Genomic DNA, 18,753 nt, shown 5'->3' on the forward strand with positions numbered 1-18,753 from the left:
TTAGCTGTGGTGGCCAACCCCTGAGACACTCACATCCCATATCCCCCACCTCCAACCAGCTCCCTGCTACCGTGATCCCGGGCAGGCAGCTCGCCATGGCTCAGGGGAGTCCCTGACACCTGTGTGGGACCCGGACGCAGCTCCTAACCCCTGTTCAGCCTGGCCCAGCCCTGGCCACTGCGGACATCGGAGTAGTGAACCAGCAGGTGGAAGTTTTGTGTGTGTGTGTGTGTGTGTGTGTGTGTGGGGAGGGGGGTGCACCTCCCTTTCAAAACAGCAACAACAAACACAGCTAAAACGTACCATGTTACCATCACATTCGTATGTTCTTCCAGATTTCTAAGTACATACACACACACACACACACACACACACGTCTGAAGCTGTGAGCCAGGCACTGCTCTGAGGGCCTTCGCTGGGCCCCCATATTAGTCAAGCAAGCCAACGTGCAGGGGTCAGTGTGCCAGCCTCACTCGGCTATTTCAGTCCACCGCACACCATGGACACAGACATGAGGTTTACGTATTTCTCCCAATTCTAAAGCAACAAATCCTCCTCTGTATCCCACTCTCCGACCGCCCTTCCGTGGGCCGTATTTCCAGGCTGGATGCGACAACGGTCTTCACGCTCTGGTCACGCGCCGTCACAGCGCCCTCCTGACGGCCTGGGGCACGCACGCTCCCACCAGCACGGCGCACGGCCTCCTCAGCTCCTTTATCCCAGTTGGCACCTCAGGAAGCCCTGCCGTGCCCAGCAGACCATGTCACAGCCGACCCCACGCCGTGTCAGGCCCCAACTCATCTGCCCCCAGTTAGGTTGCCGTCGCTTTTTAGATTTTTTGTTTGTTTTTGTTTACTTGAGAGGCAGCGACAGACACAGAGACCCATCCGTATGTTCACTCTCCAAATGCCTCCGACAGCCGAAATCAGACCAGGCTGAAGCCAGGAACCAGGACTCAGTCCTGGTCTCCCACGCGGGTGGCACGGAGCCAACTACCGGAGCCACCTCTGCCATCCTCCCAGGGGCCCGTAAGTAGGAAGCTGCCGTAAGCAACCGGAGCCCAGACTCAGACCCAGGGACTCCGCAAACGAACCTCCTGCTGTCCTGACCACCAGGCCAAATGCCAGCCCTGATGTCACCTCCCAGCTGCCTGTCAGGTTAAAGCTTCTAAAAAGTAAAACCTGTCCACCTACGCAGGTGGAAAGACCGCACCCGCACAGCAGTCTTCCCAGGCAGACCACAGCAGCGCCCGGCTTCACAAGAAACGCACCTTTCTCCCAGCCGCCAGCCCCAGCCCCAGCCCCAGCCCCGGCCACCCAGGCTTTCCACCGCCCAGGGTGCGCAGCTGTCTGCCTCTCACAGCCCCAGAGCTGGAGCCCTGCGGCGCCCTGTCCTTAGCCTGAGGCATCCACACCTGGTGGCAGGTAGAGACCTCCGGTCGCGGACACAAAGGGCATCGAGTTCAGAGTCTCAGGGAAGCACCCGCAGCAGACCAGAGAGCCCCCCTCCATGACCTCGGCAGGATCTGAACCTCCTCCTTCCTCCCTCAATCCATACACACAAACAATACACCCCCCGCCTCGTTCATACGTGTGCACACACTATACAGCCCAAACCTGCACGAGCAGAAATGAAGTTCTACCTGGAATATTCTAGAGAGGAAAGCGGAAGGAGAGCGGCAGGTGGCGAGACAGGATTGCTCGGCTGTCCTGCAAACCGCAGAAGGGCTCCTGGAGCCTGCTGTCGCTGAGGCCCACACCCCTCACACACAGAGCCTAAAGACACACGGGGAAGAGCTCCAGCCGCCTTCCCCAGAGCAGAGGGCAGCCACCGGCCAGGTTTTCTTCCCCAGCTCCACAGACACACACACACCAGAGAGAGCAGAGCAAGTGTGGCCGGCGCAGAACAAGGCTGCAAAAACAGCCAAGGCAAAGCATTCGCTCCGTGCGGAGAAGTCTCCTTTCGGCCGAGCCCCCCGCGGGATGGGGGCTGCAGCACTGACGCTGGGCCGGCCGCCGTCGGTGCCAGATCCCCCAGTGCAGCTTCCAGGCACGCGCGGTGTGATCTAAGGTATCCGTGGGAAAGCCTGTAAAACGGAAACAGAAAATACCCCTTCTGGGCACTCTACCTTATTAACTACGACCTTCGCTGCATTAAGAGCACCAAGTGAGCCATAAATACGGAGAACACGACGCGACTCCGAGAACTCGAGTTGGACACCCATGACTGCGGCGGCAGAGGGCAGAGATGTGTCGCCCGTTCTGAGCACGCGTCTAGGACGAGAGGAGGAGTGAAGCTTCCCAAGTCCAGAAGCGGCCTGCAGTTTCGTCACGGGCCTCCAGCATGGCACCCCCACCCCACCAGTCACCCAAGGCCTGTGGGCACCACCCCGTGGGGGCCCAGCAGCACGGGGACAGGAACCCAGGAGGGGCTGGGCTCATGTCGTCCCCAAACCACAGACCAGCCAACCTGAGCCACCCGAGCAGAGCAGGTGACCTCCACTAACCTGCCATTTCCAGATTGACTCATTCCCGTCCCTACAGCGAATCTCGACCGGAGGCCGACGCCCACAGGCCCCTGGGCGGGGCCCCACGGGGGGGGGGGGGGGGGGTGTCAGCCTGCAGACCCTCCGCTCGGAGGCGGTGCCGCCGCCATTTGTTTAAAACCACCAGAGCGGCAGCAGCCGGACAGCACCAACCAGCGGGGAGACGGTCTGTCCCGGTGGCCTCTCAGCTCTGCCATCAACCCAACTCCAGAACACCCCCAAGTCCAGCCGTGCCATTGCTCCGGACTGCCTGGTTCCCTCCACCGTGCAGGAAGCAGCGGCCTCAGGCCACTGAGACATCAGGCCTTTCCTGGTCCGAAGCCGTGAAGCAGTGCTGACCTCTCGCAGACACGAGGAATCGCACAACCTGCTCCTTACTGGGCTGCCCGGCCGGCTGTGCTTCCTGAATCCTCGCTGCAGAGCGGAGTCTGGGGTGAAGTGGGCAGTGCTGGGGACAGCTGGCACAGCCGAACAAATGACCCCCAAGGCCTGTGTGCACGCGCGGAGAGCCGCTGCCTCTGGCCTGGCCCAGGCCCCCAGTCTTACAGGCTTTCAAGGCTGACATTGGCCAAGGGGTCAAGGGCATGGTTAGTCCACCAACAGCAGCAAGTCGGCTCCTGGGGTCCAGTCCAAGAAGCACAGGCACAGGGAGAGTCACTGATTTTTTTTTTTTTTTTTTTAAAGATTATTTATTTGAAAGGCAGAGTTACAGAGAGGCAGAAGCAGAGAAAGAGAGAGAGAGAGAGAGAAAGAGAGAGAGAGAGAGGTCTTCCATCTGCAGGCTCACTCCCCAGATGGCCATAACGGCCAGAGCTGTGCTGATCCGAAGCCTGGAGCTTCTTCCAGGTCTCCCATGTGGGTACAGGGGCCCAAGCACTCGGGCCCTCTTCCAGTGTTTTCCCAGGCCATTAGCAGGGAGCTGGATCGGAAATGGAGCAGTCAGGACTCGAACCAGAGGCCACATGGGAAGCCGGCACGGCAGATGGCAGCTTTATCTGCTAAGCCGCAGTTATACTAACTTATAAAGTTACAGTAACTTACACAGTCTTAGCATTTACGCTCTCATGTAAGCTAATGGTAACAAAGATAAAATACACTTGCATATCCTTAACTGTGCTCTGTGTCTGAACTCTGCATGTGAAACGTGTGTGAGGAAGCAAAGGCTGGGAAAAGGCGGGCAGCAGCCAGCGGAACTGGACACAACAGACTGCGACCCCAGGGCGCACGGCTCCCGGGCACTCAGCGGAGCAGGTGTGCAGCCTGTTCTAATCCTTCCGCACCTGCAGTGCAGGGAGACACACAGGAACCAGCAGTGAGGACCCAGGGTGGGGAGAGGGCATTCCGTCTCCATGGGCTCTGTATCTGTGGATTCAACCAATCGTGAGCGGGAAACATTTGGAAAGCAACACTGTGTCTGTACTGAACACCCACAGACTTCGGTCTGTGTCATGGTTCCCTGAATGCTGCCAGTGGAGCGGGGATTCTCACACACACACACACACACACACCCCTGATCACGCACAAGCAATCCAGAGACAACGGGAAGCGTACCGGAGGCGGTGGACGTGCGCTGGCTACGTGCACGCCCTGCATCCACCCTGCACGTGAGGGACTGGAGCATGGGGCACCCGGGGACGGCTGTGTTTGGAACTCTGAATCCCAGCCAGAACACAGTCAGAAAAACATCACAGGAACTCATGGACATGATGGATTACAAATCGCAGGAGCAAAACCTGTGTGCATCAAAGACTCAATTTGTACACGCCTCCGAGACGTGTGACTGCACGGACCTGAACCTGTCTGACGTGCATTCTTCTCAGGATTAGGCATGTTACACACTCCTGGCTGACATGTGCAATGTCAGTCATTCGGCTCATTCCATCTACCCCCTCTGCCCCTCCCAACCCTCACCACCACGGGGCAGACTCAGCTCCCGAATCAACACCTTAACATTCAGGTGTGAAAGGGACCATCTACACACCCCAGTACCACGGCAGCCACTTAATAAAAAATCTGACTTGAGTGCTTAGGAAAAGAAATACCCACTGAAGGCAAGCACACAGTTCTACTCAAACTGGTAGGCAGCTCACACAAGTAGAGGCTGTTACCCAAAAGCACATGACTGTACGGAAAAGTAAAAGCAGCAAGCACCATGCCGACTTGGGGTTAACAATTTCAGCCACTACCCTAACCTTTCTCAAAACTGTTGTAGAAAGCGTAACACTCCGTGCTCCGGACAGGACAAATCCAATACTCCGGACATTTTAACCTAGTTTTTAAAAATTATTTTAACGGCTGTGGCTCATCTAATTCATGCGTATCTGTTCTGTATTTTAAGATTCTTTTACCCCAACATTACAATTAATCCTTAAAATTACATTCCCCTGGGAAGACCACTTGAGCCAAAAATGAAAGCAAATGTTTCCCCAGTTCCTGCAGATTCTCAAACTATGAGCCCCGCCCAAGCCCTGGAGAGCTGGTATGACATTCAATTCTCAATTTATTCTAAGTCTTAAAAAAAGGGGGGGGGGGCGCTCATGTGTTCGTTTTACGAGCATCTCCAGGGACGGTAACAGTTATGCAATACGTCCATCCATGCACTTAGCCACACAACACAACTCACTTCTCTCCCAGGCTTCTCCTAAGCTACAAGTGATTTTGAAAAGCACACACCTAGGATTCACTCCTACTCTTTAATCTTCCGAAATCCATGCAGAGCAAAAACACTGACCCCCGGGGCTGCTCTGTGCTGGGCACGGAAAGAAGGCTCCCGGACAGGGGGAGACCCCAGCCAGCACTGGCAGGAGGAGCCCGGGACGCCTCCCTCCAGCCAGCATGTGCTGTGTTTTTGGTTTTGTTTTTAATTTTTATTTATTTATTTGAGAGGTAGACTTACAGAGAGAGAGACAGACAGAGAGAAAGATCTTCCATCCTCTGGTTCACTCCCCAAACAGCCACAAGTGGAGCTGGGCGATCCAAAGCCAGCAGTTTCTTCCGGGTTTCCCACCCGGGTGCAGGGGCCTAAGGACTTGGGCCATCTTCTACTGCTTTCCCAGGCCATAGTGGAGACCTGGATCAGAAGAGGAGCAGCTGGGACTCGAACCAGCGCCCATATGGGATGCTGGCACCACAGGTGGAGGCTTTAGTCCACCCCGCCACAGCGTGGGCCCCCACCTGCGTGTTTCATCTAAGGGGTCTCATGAAGCTACGGTCAAGGGCGAGCAGGTGGAAACAGCATCGCTAGGTCAGGGGTCACGAACATTTCCCACTCCTCCCCTTCCCCAGCCACTGTGCACACAGCGTCTGTGGTGTTAGCGATGGACCTCAGCAGGCTTAAACACGCATGTTCTCACCGGAACAGCCGTTTCATCAATGAAGCCAGAACAGCTGTGGCCTGAATTGCCCTTCGTTTCTTCCCTTATGAATTCTGCCTTTGGCTGGGGAGTTTTTCTTATTGCTCCCTCACAACTCTTTACATAGGAAAGACGCTCACTTCTCCTGCACTGCAAACACTCTCCCTAGCCTTTCGATTCTGTTTCCTGTGTCTGTGCCGTGCAGAGGCTGTTTGGCCGTTCAGACAAGATCCACACAAACCAGTTTATATTTTCATCTCAGCGTCCCTTCAGAGCAAACACAAACATTTAAGAAGATTTATTTTTGAGGAAGGGATCCTATCTTTGGAACGGCTATAGGCAGAAAAAAAGGAAAGAAAAAAAGAAAAACAATCATTTGACCTAGTTTCACAATAAGTCAGCTCGCCAAGGGACAGGACGCATAGCTATCCTGTGAGGTCAGGGAGGCAGGCGAGAGCTGGCCCCGTTACCTTAAAATACTTTCTCTGGACACGAAGACACAGGCTGCCAAGGCGCGGAGATAAGAACAATGCCAAGCACGCGCCTGGATCCACGTTCACAGATAAATTTAGACAGAATGTAATAAATCCTCTGCTGGAAGCACCCGCGGGGCAGGGCTCTGGGAAAACATCTCGGCTGTGTGAGTACAGCACGAGCCCATTCCAACGGGCGGTCATCTGAAATCACCCTGCATTAGCAAGGCCGGCCACTGCTCAGCGCGGCCCGGCGAGACCATGCCAGGCAGGGGGGCCGCAGGGCGGACACGGCGGAGAGATGGCTCTGAGGTCGGCTGCGCCGAAACCTGTGCACATCCCTGGGAGGGGGAGGGGTCACGCGCACCTGTGTGGGTCTGCTGTGACGAGCAAGCACAAGCCATGGCTGCACGTCCCCCGCAGGGCGTGACCGCCGGACCGGGCACCTGTATCCCTTCACAGTCGGGGCGGCTGTGGCCACCGGCATTTTATTTGAAGTGATGATGGAAGAAACAAAAGCAGAAAAGCCTCGGGGAGCACGCTGGATCTGAGCTCCCCCAGCACAGGCATGAGCGGACTGGGACGGAGGCCACAGGGACCAGATACAGAGTCATGCTCCGAGTGGACAAACCTGCGAGTTAAACAATTAGCAGCCCCGGAAGCAAACGCAGCTCCCTAAGAGGAAACCCCCAGCCGCCCTCGGCCCCCAGCGTCTGGTTCTCTCTCACACAGAGGGACCCACGGTGGATGGTGGGTGAGTCACCCAGTGTCACCTCTTCCCCGAGCCCATGAACACGAGGGCGTCTGCTCCTGACCCCGGCACAGTGCATTCCGGAGCCCCCCGGCCCTGGGAGGGGACAGGAGCTGATGCACATTCCTGCAGGGACCCTGCACACTCCAGGCGCAACTGGAGCCGCTGAACCGCTGAGCTCTGTCACCCCGAAAACCCTGCAACGCCGGCCCACGGCTCTGAGGCTGAGAGCCGGGCCCCTCCGCTCTCGCTCGTTCTCCCCCTGAGCTGCCACGGCCCCCTTCCACCTCCCCAGAGACAAGCCTCCCCGCACAGGACCTTGGCACACGCCGCTGCCTGCGGGGTGACACACGTCTCTATCCCCACTGAGACCTGGAGGAGGTGCAGTGGCTCCTGGGTCACCAACAGCCCCTCCTGCTCCTTCCTGAGGCCAGCACCAGCCACTTCCTGAGCGCACCCCTCCCAGGTGACTCTGCCCACTGCTGCCTCCCCCTTCTGAAAGCCAAGTACCCCGAGGCTAGAGCCCGCAGGCAGCCTCCCACATCAGCTGCTCCGCAGGGTGCCCAGTGCGCTCGCAGATGGCCAATAAATGTGTGAAGAATGAATAAACGAACAGACATCAGCAGAGGAAACAGGAGGTTGGGGGAGATGCCTCCGTGACTATGTGGCCGGCACACACACACACACACACACACGCACACACACGCGTGAGAAAAATCACGGCGAACGCGCTGACCCATCCACAACATGCCCGGCTGACAAAGGGCTCCAGCAGGCCAGGCGTCCGCCGAGCCGCCTGCGCGGCAGATGGACGAGGCCGCCCGCGGAGGCCGCAGCACCGCTCCCTGCTAATTACAGCCCCTGCTCCGAGGGCGGCAGCAGCACCAGCCCCGCACCAATTAGGTGCACTCACAAAGGAATAGTTTAAAGTAATTACCAGTTTGCTTTACTCCTGCACAGATCACCTGAAACCGTGGGCCACGAAGCACATCTTCCCCTTCCGTTTCCATCTGACTCCCATCACTTTCAGGGAGAGAAAGGGGGGACGCAGACGGGAGATGCCGTGGTATCTGGCTCGGGATTAAGAAGAGGACAATGTGTGGTCCTGGATCACAGTGCGTACTGAAGCAGGCGCGGTGCTTCTGGGTGGAGGAAGCCGAGGGGCTGGTGCACGGGCTCCTGACACCCGCGTGGTGTACGCTGGGAGAGCGTGCTCACGGGGGGGGGGGGGGGGGGCTTACTGCCCCTGGCAGTCCACTCAAGCTCTGCGGCATGGACACACCAGTGGACCAGCGTTTGTCGGTTCTGAAGGGTCACAGGGAAACTCACACATAGCCCAGGAGCCTGGGCAGCTGGGTGCAAGTCACCCACCATGGGGTGGCAGTTTGAACACGTGCAAAGGCAGAGACCACGCCACAGATCACTGGAAGGGTCGGCACTCAGGACCCTGCCCCAGAGAGCGCATTACCATGGACATGAGTTACTGCTGGCCCTCCCATTATGCAAACGCATTCTATGCAAGCCGCGGGCACCTGGGCCCCACTTCAACCAGGCTCCATCCTATCAGATCAGAGGTGCCATCAATTAACAGGCACCTGCAGGGACAAGAAGACACAAACCCTGGCCTTGAGTCCCTACTGCGTCCCTGCCAGCACAAGGAACCCCCCAACACCAAAGAAAGCACACGGGGCTTCCCAGGAGAGAAACCCAAGAAAAATAAGCAATTTGGAAGACAAAGTTGTGAAATCGTGCTCAGATTAAAATTACAATGGGGAAATAAAGCCAGTCTGATTGTTCTCCCAGAGACTGTAGCAGATGGAGTAATTCTCCAGGCAGGAGGCCCACACGCCTGGTTCAGGACTGCCTCCTGAGACAGGAGGGGGCTGCTGCACCACCACCACCACCACCACCCCCCTCCAAGTCACAGAACAGTGCCCCAGGGATCCAAAGCTGGGACAGAGGGCAGGTGGCTGCTTGAGACAGCGGCATCCCACATGGGGGCGCCGGCTCCACTTCTGACCCAGCTCCCTGCTAATGCAGTTCATGGGAGGCAGCAGGTAATGGCTCAAGTACCTGGGTCCCTGCCCCCTTGTGGGAGACCCAAACTGAGGACCAGGCTCCTGGCCTTGGCCTGGCCCAGCCGTAACCACTACAGACATCTGGGAGGTGCACCAGCAGATGGAAGATGGATCTCTCTCTCTGTGCCTTTCAAATAAAATGAAAATCTTACACAAATTTTAAACCAGAACAAAGGAGAAAGGTTCTCTCCCTCTGCTATGAAATTGAATCGCATTTATAGCTGTTGAATGCCCTTTAAAGAAAGGCAACACTGACAGCAGACCCCGACTGTAGCGGACACTCAAGGCTGTCCCCTGCTGTCACTCCGTGGCACGCATGGAGCTGTTCACGCCACCTGCTGCCTTCCACAGGGGACACCTGAGCACCTCTGGACTCCCTGTCCACAGAGCACACGCACAGCCCCGAGCTGCAGGCCAGCCCAGAGCCAGGCAGGCAGGCACAGGAACCCGGGCGGCACCCCTGCCCCCAGGTGCACAACTGCAGGGGGTCACTCCTTAGGCGACCTCGAGGCTGCCCTGAGGATGAAGCTGACCCTGCCTGGGTCTTCCACTCACTGCAACCTCCTGAGCTCTCCTGCCCCCCACAGCCAACAACCGTGACTGACGACCCAGGAAGAGAGCTCTGGGAGCGGCCTCACCAGGACCACGACCACCGGCGGCAGGTGCTGTGGTGCAGCGGGTGAGGCCACGGCCGGCCACGCCAGCATCCCGTATCGAGGGCCGGTTCTCCAAGTCCTGGCTGCTGCACTTCTGAGGCAGCTTCCCGCTCACACACCTGGGAAAGCAGCAAAGACGGCCCAAGCGCTTGGGCCCTGCCATGCACACGGGAGAAACCTGGACGTTGTTCCCGGCTCCTGGCTTCGGCCGGGCCCAGCCCCAACCATGGCAGCCATTTGGGGAAGGAACCAGCGAAGCATTCTGTCTCTCCGTCCCTCTGCCTTTTAATTAAATTTAAAAAGTCTCTTTTTGAAAAAGACAACTATCTAAAATAAGTCAAAAAAGAAAGAAAACCGCCAAGCCCCCTGCAGTAAGCGTGCGGCAAAGTGGCAGCGCTCGTGCGGGGAGCTCAGCCGCTCTCACCCCTGCTGTGACATCACCACCACCGCTCTCACCCCTGCTACACCACGGATGATGCACAGTCAGGCGCTGGGGTGTAGGAGAAGGGAAGGGCAGAGGTCAGAGTGCCTTCGTGACACCTGTCTCCCCCAGGCCTCCTGCAGACCACACTCAAGCCCCCAGCAGCCACACATCACAGAAAACTGCTCCTGTCCCCCAGTGAGACACACACAGAATGACGACAGCAACAATCCTCTGGTCGCAGGCCAAGCGGCAGCCAGGCGCCAGGAGCCAGGAGCCCTCGTCCTCTCCCGGCTCCGCTGTTCTCTGGGTCCAGGCTGGGGAAGGGTCGCAGAGCCAGGCAACGCCTCTGGGCAGGTTCAGCCCCCCACAGCCTCCTTACACCTCTGGGAGACACAGTGCTGCTGGCCCCTGGCACGCAGAACCCCTGCCACGCCCACGGAGCCGGTGACTGGGCTCAGGATCTGCAGTACGGGCGAGGGGAGGAGACACAGTGGAATTTTACAGACAGCCGTAAAGCCAGCCTGCTCGGCACTGGCGGTCTCCCTGTGAGACTCGGGGGTAAAGCTGTGCACCAGAGACAGGAGGAAGCCCAAGGCACAGCAAGGGGACATCTGGGGGAGTCACAGAGCCGCACACCTCACGGTCTGTGTGCAGGAGACCAGAGTCCTAAAACGCCAATCCGCGTCTAAAACAGCGCCCCCCACGAGGCCCTGGGGTCAGCTCCAGGAGGCCACGGGCAGTGCGTTCCCGAGTCAGCGTGAACAGACCAGGGTGCATACTTGGTCCAACAGTTTCAGAGGAGCAGTGTTTGTTTTGGTGGAACACAACATCTAGATCTTATCTATGCCTAAGACATCCTAGAATACTAATAAAACCTCAAAGAATGTTCCCATCACAGCGTGCCGCAGCCTGGGAACGCACACCCTGCACCGCACAGCAGCCCACTCCCCCTCACCCCGTCCCCCAACCCCAGAAAGCTGCTGGGGAGCCTACATCCAAAGTGGGGTGCACATAGCCCTGGGTGAGGTGCCACTGAAGGGGGCCTCGCAAGGCTGGGGGTCTGCCGTGGTCTGGATGCCATCTGGCTCCTGAACTCATGCAGGACGTTAAACCCCAAAGTCCTCCGTCCGTCCGCGGTGCCGAGGGGGCGGGAGCTCACTCGGAGCACGGTGTTTAGTTATGGGGCCGCGGGGGAGGCACTCAGAATGCGCTTGCTGAGTCAGGGCCCAGCCTCTCACTATGTCCTGGATTGCCAGGGGATCACGTCTCTGTCCACACTGCACTGCCACCCTCTGCCATGGTCAGTCATCAGAGGCCAAGCCAACAGCACTGCCCAAACTTGCACTTGAACTTCCCAAACTGGGAGCTACACCAGCCTCTCTTCTCTGTAAAGCTGGGGTTGCCTTGGGCATTGCACTGCAGTAACAGAAAGCTGACAAATACACAGCCCGACCCCTGCAAGTGGGCTCCCGTCCCCCTGCAAGCAAACGGCCAGGCTCCCAGGAATTCACCCGACACCAGAACACAGCCCGACCCCTGCAAGTGGGCTCCCGTCCCCCTGCAAGCAAACGGCCAGGCTCCCAGGGATTCACCCGACACCACAACACAGCCCGACCCCTGCAAGTGGGCTCCCGTCCCCCTGCAAGCAAACGGCCAGGCTCCCAGGAATTCACCCGACACCAGAACACAGCCTGACCCCTGAAGTGGGCTCCCGTCCCCCTGCAAGCAAACGGCCAGGCTCCCAGGGATTCACCCGACACCAGAACACCCATCCCTCCGTCCTGGGCTCCGTGTGTCTCATGACTCCTGGGAGGAGTGCCAAGGGTGACATACACAGCCCCACCTGACAGTACAGCACGCCCTGGGCACAGGCTGCCCCACCACACTGCCTCCCAACTACAGTGGGGCACTGGACACTAACACTGCCCAGCTCCTCACACGCCGGTCCTCTGTAACATCCCCGTTTCCCGCCAGGAGTGCCCGCAGCATGGTCTGGGGGGTGCCCCACGCCAGGCCCAGGATGGAAGGCTCTGGACCTGCAGGCACAGACCCAGCTGGCCCCAACGCTGCCACTCGGGAGCCTGCCCAAGTCCTCACGGATCTGCACCTGCTGCTGCACTCACGGGAAGGAGGGGAGCAGTCAGCCCTGTTCTCCCTGCCGGTCTCAGAGGCCAGGTGAGAGCACGCGTGTGAAGCCGGCCTACAAACAGGTGGGGCACGGGAGAGAACTGCTGCCTCTGCCCTTGAAGTCCTTTGGCCCCTTCTACCTTGCAGGGCTGGGCTCAGAATCAGCTGCAGGGGCCAGCACTGTGGCCTCCGTCTGCAGCACCAGCATCCCTACGGGCACTGGTTCAAGTCCCTGCTGCTCCACTTCCAATCCAGGGCCCTGCCTGGGGAAGCAGCAGAAGGCGGCCCAAGTGCTTGGGTCCCTGCACCCATGTGGGACACACAAAGGAAGCTCCTGGCTTCAGATCAGCCCAGCTCCAGCCAACGCAGCCATTTGGGGAGTGAACCGGCAGATGGAAGACACCTCTCTCTCTCTCTCTCTCTCTCTCTCTGCCTCGCCTTCTCCTCTCTGTAAGTAAGTAAGTAAACATCTGCAGAAGTGCAGGATTCACCCTGGCGGCCGATCATGTTTGGAGAAGAGACTGATTCTGACGGTGACACTGGGGCGAATCCCAGCAGGCGGCCTGGCGGAAGCCATTCCTGGTGGCTGGGTCCCTGTCACTGCCCCGCCCCCAGGCCCAGCAGGCACAGCGGGCAGAGAATTACACTCATCTTGGGCAAACAACCTCTGCTGTCCTCCAAACCCAACACACGGGGCACAGGCCTATCAGCGAGTACAAGGCTCACTGCCCGCCCAGGGGGGCTGGGTTCCACCCTGGCTCTCTCCTGACTCCGGCTTCCTGCTAACGAGCACCCTGCCTGGTGGCTCAGCCCCGGCCACTGTGGCCATCTGCTGGGGGAAGGAGGGGTTGGAGATTGATCGATTGATCTCTACCTCTCCCTCTCTCCCTCTGCAACTCCTTCAAATAAATACATAAGTCTTTTTTTAAATGATTTTTTTTTATTTGAAAGAGTTACACAAAGAGAGAAGGACAGGCAGAGAGAGAGACAGAGAGACAGAGAGACAGAGAGAGGTCTTCCACCCGCTGTTTCTCTCCCCAATTGGCCGCAACGGCTGGAGCTGCGCCGATCCGAAGCCAGGAGCCTGGAGCTTCCTCAGGGTCCCCTACAAGGGTGCAGGGGCCCGAGGACTTGGGCCATCCTTCAGTGCTTTCCTAGGCCACAGCAGAGAGCTGGGTTGGAAGTGGAGCAGCCGGGACACAAACCAGTGCCCATATGGGATGCCGGCACTGCAGGCGGAAGCTCTACCCGCTATGCCACAGCACCGGCCTGCAAATAAATAAGCCTTAAAAGAATAAAACAAAATAAAACTGACATTGACAGTTCCCAGATGCCTGGCAGGCGCTGTCCCTGCCTGCCACCTTAGACTCACCAGGGCGTTAGAGGAAGGGAGGGGACAGCTGGCAGCTCGGGACAGGAACGTCTGAGTGACCAAGAGCCAGTGGGCACCCGGCCAGAGCAGAAGCCGCACTTCTCACTGGACAGGAACATCTGTGGGATCAAGGACAAGTGCAGTGGCCAACCCCAGGGATCGGCGAACCTTTACAGCGTTCCCAAGAATTCTCTGTAGATAAACGTGCTTTCTGTTTTATTGTTTCCATGATAAAATACGCACTTACTGAAGCCTAGAAAAATCCCCAAAAGCTGCAAAGAATAACGCGTGGTCCCGCCAGGCCAACACATCTTCATGTCTGCAGATGGGGCGTCGACAACCGAACCTACACAACCACGGAAATGGGGGTGCGAGAGGCAGGCGCCCTGCCTGCCTGGTTACCCCGGCGACACAGGGGCTGCGGGTGTCCTCCCTGCTCCCCAGATCTGCAGCTGGGTCTCCACAGCCAGTCACCAGCCGCGGGCTGAGACGACGCACAGGCCCACAACCGTGCGTGGAAGGGCAGCGCTGTCCTGGTGGAGGCCGCCACAACACCGACAGCTCTGTGCCTGAGCTGATGTCTCTGCACGACTGGCGTTCTCCCGGGGCGAGCCCTGAAGACTGACCGTTTCCGCCTGTTTGGAACCCACGTCACTGGGCAGCCAGGCAAGCAGACAAGCGATGCAAACAGCGAGGTGGCGAGTGCCGAGCCAGTGGCGGGGCGGACAGTGGATCAGGCTCAGAGCAGGCTCCTGGCGCAGACCACAGGCAGCAAAATGCAGCTGCACCAGGCAGGAGCTGCGCAGCCCTGGGAAAGCCACAAGCGCCCAAGCCCGACTCCGCAGACGGCCAACAGGGACAGCAACAACGGGACTGGTGAAGCCGGCGGGGCTGAGATGCACGGCATCGCGCCTGGCACCTGGGAAGCTCTCGGCAGCCCTGCTTATCACCATCAGCATCGTCACGGGCTGGAGCAAACACGGACCTGCGTCCTGACACACGAGAACCGGCCGGGGGTAGTGCCGGGCGCTAAGCAGAGTCTGCAGCCAACGCCTACGGCGAGGAGCTCTCTCGCGTTTGCAACACACACTGTCCAGTTCTGCCTCTTCACACACTCGCTGAGGCTTCCTTGTGCACCCAACTGCGCGGGACGACCAATGCATGCGAGCTGAAAGCAGAACCTAGTGATGTCCCTGAGTCAAGTTCCGGAAACGCCCCAGTGGCGGGGGCGGGGACGCCATGTATCCCACAAAAAAAACCACAAGGCAAACAAACAACATAGCTGAGTGGCCCAGAGCGTCTAACAAGATCCACCTGCTACGGAGCAAGTTTTTTGCTTTTCGTCTAAATTCTTAAGATTAGGGCTCTATTAATAGCAGGCTTTCCGCAAGCAACAGAAAAACTCACACAGAGGCGGCGCTGACCCCACGGACCTCAGAGGAAGCTGGAGGGCTGTCTCTGCGTGACACTGACGGACACGCGTGCTGGGGGACACACGTGCTGGGGGACACAGGCTCCACGGCCCCTTCTGACACGGGAGGCTAAGACAGACCTGATGAGCCGCCTGGGGCCACAGCACACAGACTCGCAGGACGCGTTTCACGACCGACACACAGAGCCCGAGACGTAAGAGAAGAAAATACTTCACACATACGGAGGGGCTCTCAGCGCGAAGGGGGGCCGGTAGAAGGACACTTCTCAAAAAAAAAAAAAAAAAAAAAAAAAAAGGCAAAGTGTTCCCGCCTTACGGGATTCCACATGGTTTTCGGAAACAAGAGAAGGTAACTTTTATTTAATGACTATAATTTCCAAAGTACAGCTTATAGATTACAATGGCTCCCTCCCCCATAACTTCCCTCCCACCCCCGCTCTCTCCCCTTCCATTCACATCGAGATCCATTTTCATTTCTCTTATATACAGAAGATCAGTTTAGTATACACTAAAGATTTCAATAGTTTGCACCCACACAGAAACACAAAGTGAAAAATACCGTTTGAGTGCTAGTTATAGCATTAAATCTCAATGTACAGACATTACGGGCACGCACGGTTCGTAAGCGTCCACACGCCGGGGCGTTTATGACTTCCCCGAGCACCTGAACGGCAAAGCTGTTTGTTCTGCGCTGAGTCACTCGGCAAACTCGCGTGAGCACCGGGAGGCCACAGCGGTGCCCTCGGGGAGCTGACGGCACTGCAGCAGCGCACGGGCGAGGGGCTGTCGGCAGCCCTACGGAAACTGGGGGGAAAGGCACGAGGGGCCGGGGGGAGGGGAGGCCATGGTGCTGCCTTGACCATGCCGGCACTGCTGGCAAGATGGGGACGGTGAATGCAAAGTGGGACGGGCACCCCAGCCAGCACAAAGGCCCGGAGGCTGACAGCCTGGGGGAACAGCGGGGATTTGATGCGGCTGAGCTGGGCAGGCAGCAGGGAACGGGAGGGGCCAGGCAGGGGCTCACAGACTTCCTGCCGGAGGCCACCGAGCAAACAGGCCAGGTATCGCAGGCCAGGAGCCAAAATCAACGGGACACGCCAGTCTCGGTTCACAGACCCAGCTCTGGTGTGCTCACGGTGGTGTGCACGTGGGGTGGGGGTGTTCACAGGAGTATGCACGTGGGGTGGGTGTGACCACAGGGTTGTGCATGTGGGGTGGGTGTGTTCACGTGGGGTGGGTGTGCGCACGGGGATGTACACGTGGGGTGGGTGTGCTCAGGGTGGTGTACACGTGGGGTGGGTGTGCGCACGGGGGTGTGCACGTGGGGTGGGTGTGCTCAGGGTGGTGTACACATGGGGTGGGTGTGCGCACGGGGGTGTACACATGGGGTGGGTGTGACCACAGGGATGTACACGTAGGGTGGGTGTGTTCACGTGGGGTGGGTGTGCGCATGGGGGTGTACACGCAGGGTGGGTGTGACCACAGGAGTGTGCACATGGGGTGGGTGGGCTCAGGGTGGTGTACACGTGGGGTGGGTGTGACCACAGGAGTGTACACGTGGGTGGGTGTGCACACGGGGGTGTACATGTGGGGTGGGTGTGACCACAGGAGTGTGCACGTGGGGTGGGGGGGCTCAGGGTGGTGTACACGTGGGGTGGGTGTGATCACGGGAGTGTACACGTGGGGTGGGTGTGCACATGGGGGTGTACATGTGGGGTGGGTGTGCTCAGGGTGGTGTACACGTGGGGTGGGTGTGACCGCAGGAGTGTACACGTGGGGTGGGTGTGTGCACGGGGGTGTACACATGGGGTGGGTGCACACGTGGGGTGGGGGTGTACACGCAGGGTGGGTGTGCACACGGTGGTGTACACGTGGGGTGGGTGTGCACACGGGGGTGTACACGCAGGGTGGGTGTGCTCAGGGTGGTGTACACGTGGGGTGGGTGTGCACACGGTGGTGTGCAGTGCGGCTTTGTGAAACACACACAGAATACGTTACACTGTCTCCTAGAGTCAGCCGCCCTCGCAGCACCGTTGCTCCCTGCCCCCGGCTGACTGTAACTCGGTCTCTTAGGTATGAATGTTCAGGAAAAGCCCTCGCTCCACGTGCTGTGGACAGCTGGCTTCGTGGCTTCCTCTAAGGACTAGGTAAGGAGCCAGCCTCGGCGCTGGACCTGCAGGGCTGCCAACCAGAGGAGGTCAGGGCAGCTGCGCGGCTCACTCCCTCCACCTACTGGCGACTTCCGCAGATGCCGCCCCAGGAAACCCAGGCTTCAATGGCCGGTGGCCGGCACTGGCACCAACAAATCGACACGGCACTGCCTGACGCAGCGTAAGGGACACAGCGGTGCGTCGGTCGGTTATACACCGCAGGATTTCACGCCAGACTCGCACGCTAGGGGAGACGCCTGAGCAGGCACAGGTAACGCTGTGGGGTAGGTAACGCTGCCATTTCTGGCCCCGCGGCAGTCTTGCTCCCAAGAGCCTTGCCGCCCTGAGCTCCGCTCTGAGCTGCCTGCAGTGGAGCGGGGGTTTCCACTGGGCAGCGCCGCACTGGCCGCCCCAACACACCCTCCACCTCCCGGTGCCTTCCGACCCTGTTTCTGCAGAAATCAAAGCGAGTTCCCGAGCCGTGACAGTCAGGAAGTCCCTGAGCTACCCTGGGCTGCTCAGGCTCCATGCCCGTCTTCCCTGGCCCCCGCCCGCGGAACCCACAGCCCCGAGCCAGCCCTCTCGTCCTGTCTGTGGGCCCAGGGCGAGTCCAGCTGCCTCCTCCAGCCGGAATGAGGCTACATTCTCTTTCAGAAACATCTGGCTCTCACACCTGCATTCTATCATTTGAGCAAGCGCAGCCCAGGGCCAGGGTCCTGGTGTAGTGGGAAAGCCACAACCTTCGATGCCCACATCCCACATGGGCGCTGGTGCCTGTCCCAGCTGCTCCATTTCCCATCAGTTCCAAGCTATGGCCTGGGATAGCAGTGGAGGATGGCCTAAGTGCTGGGGCCCCTGCACCCATGTGGGAGACCCGGATGAAGCTCGTGGCCCCTGGTTTCTGCCTGGCTCAGCCGCAGCCTTTTGTGGCCATCTGGGAAGGGAATCAGCTGGTGGGGTGTCGCTCTCTCTAAAATAAATAAATAAATGTTTAAAAAAAAAAAAAAAACCTTCAGCTTGGAAAACTACATGTCACATGGCAAGACTGCAGAAAGCTATGGAAAATGGAATTAAAAGATGAATTCTGGGCCGGCGCCGCGGCTCACTAGGCTAATCCTCCGCCTTGCGGCGCCGGCACACCGGGTTCTTGTCCCGGTCGGGGCGCCGGATTCTGTCCCGGTTGCCCCTCTTCCAGGCCAGCTCTCTGCTGTGGCCAGGGAGTGCAGTGGAGGATGGCCCAGGTGCTTGGGCCCTGCACCCCATGGGAGACCAGGAAAAGCACCTGGCTCCTGGCTCCTGGCTCCTGGCTCCTGCCATCAGATCAGCGCGGTGCGCCGGCCGCAGCGCGCCGACCGCGGCGGCCATTGGAGGGTGAACCAACGGCAAAGGAAG

The 18,753-nt window shown here is 58.7% G+C and overlaps 1 protein-coding gene across 6 annotated transcripts in view; it reads right to left on the bottom strand.

The window, feature by feature from the left end:
• Nucleotides 1–18,753, bottom strand: part of AGAP1 (ArfGAP with GTPase domain, ankyrin repeat and PH domain 1) — a 527,130-nt gene that overhangs the window by 414,756 nt on the left and 93,621 nt on the right. The gene's annotated exons all lie outside the window — the stretch shown is intronic.

The sequence above is a fragment of the Oryctolagus cuniculus genome, chromosome 3 (genome assembly GCF_964237555.1).
Source record: "Oryctolagus cuniculus chromosome 3, mOryCun1.1, whole genome shotgun sequence".
NCBI classification, from domain to species: domain Eukaryota; kingdom Metazoa; phylum Chordata; class Mammalia; order Lagomorpha; family Leporidae; genus Oryctolagus; species Oryctolagus cuniculus.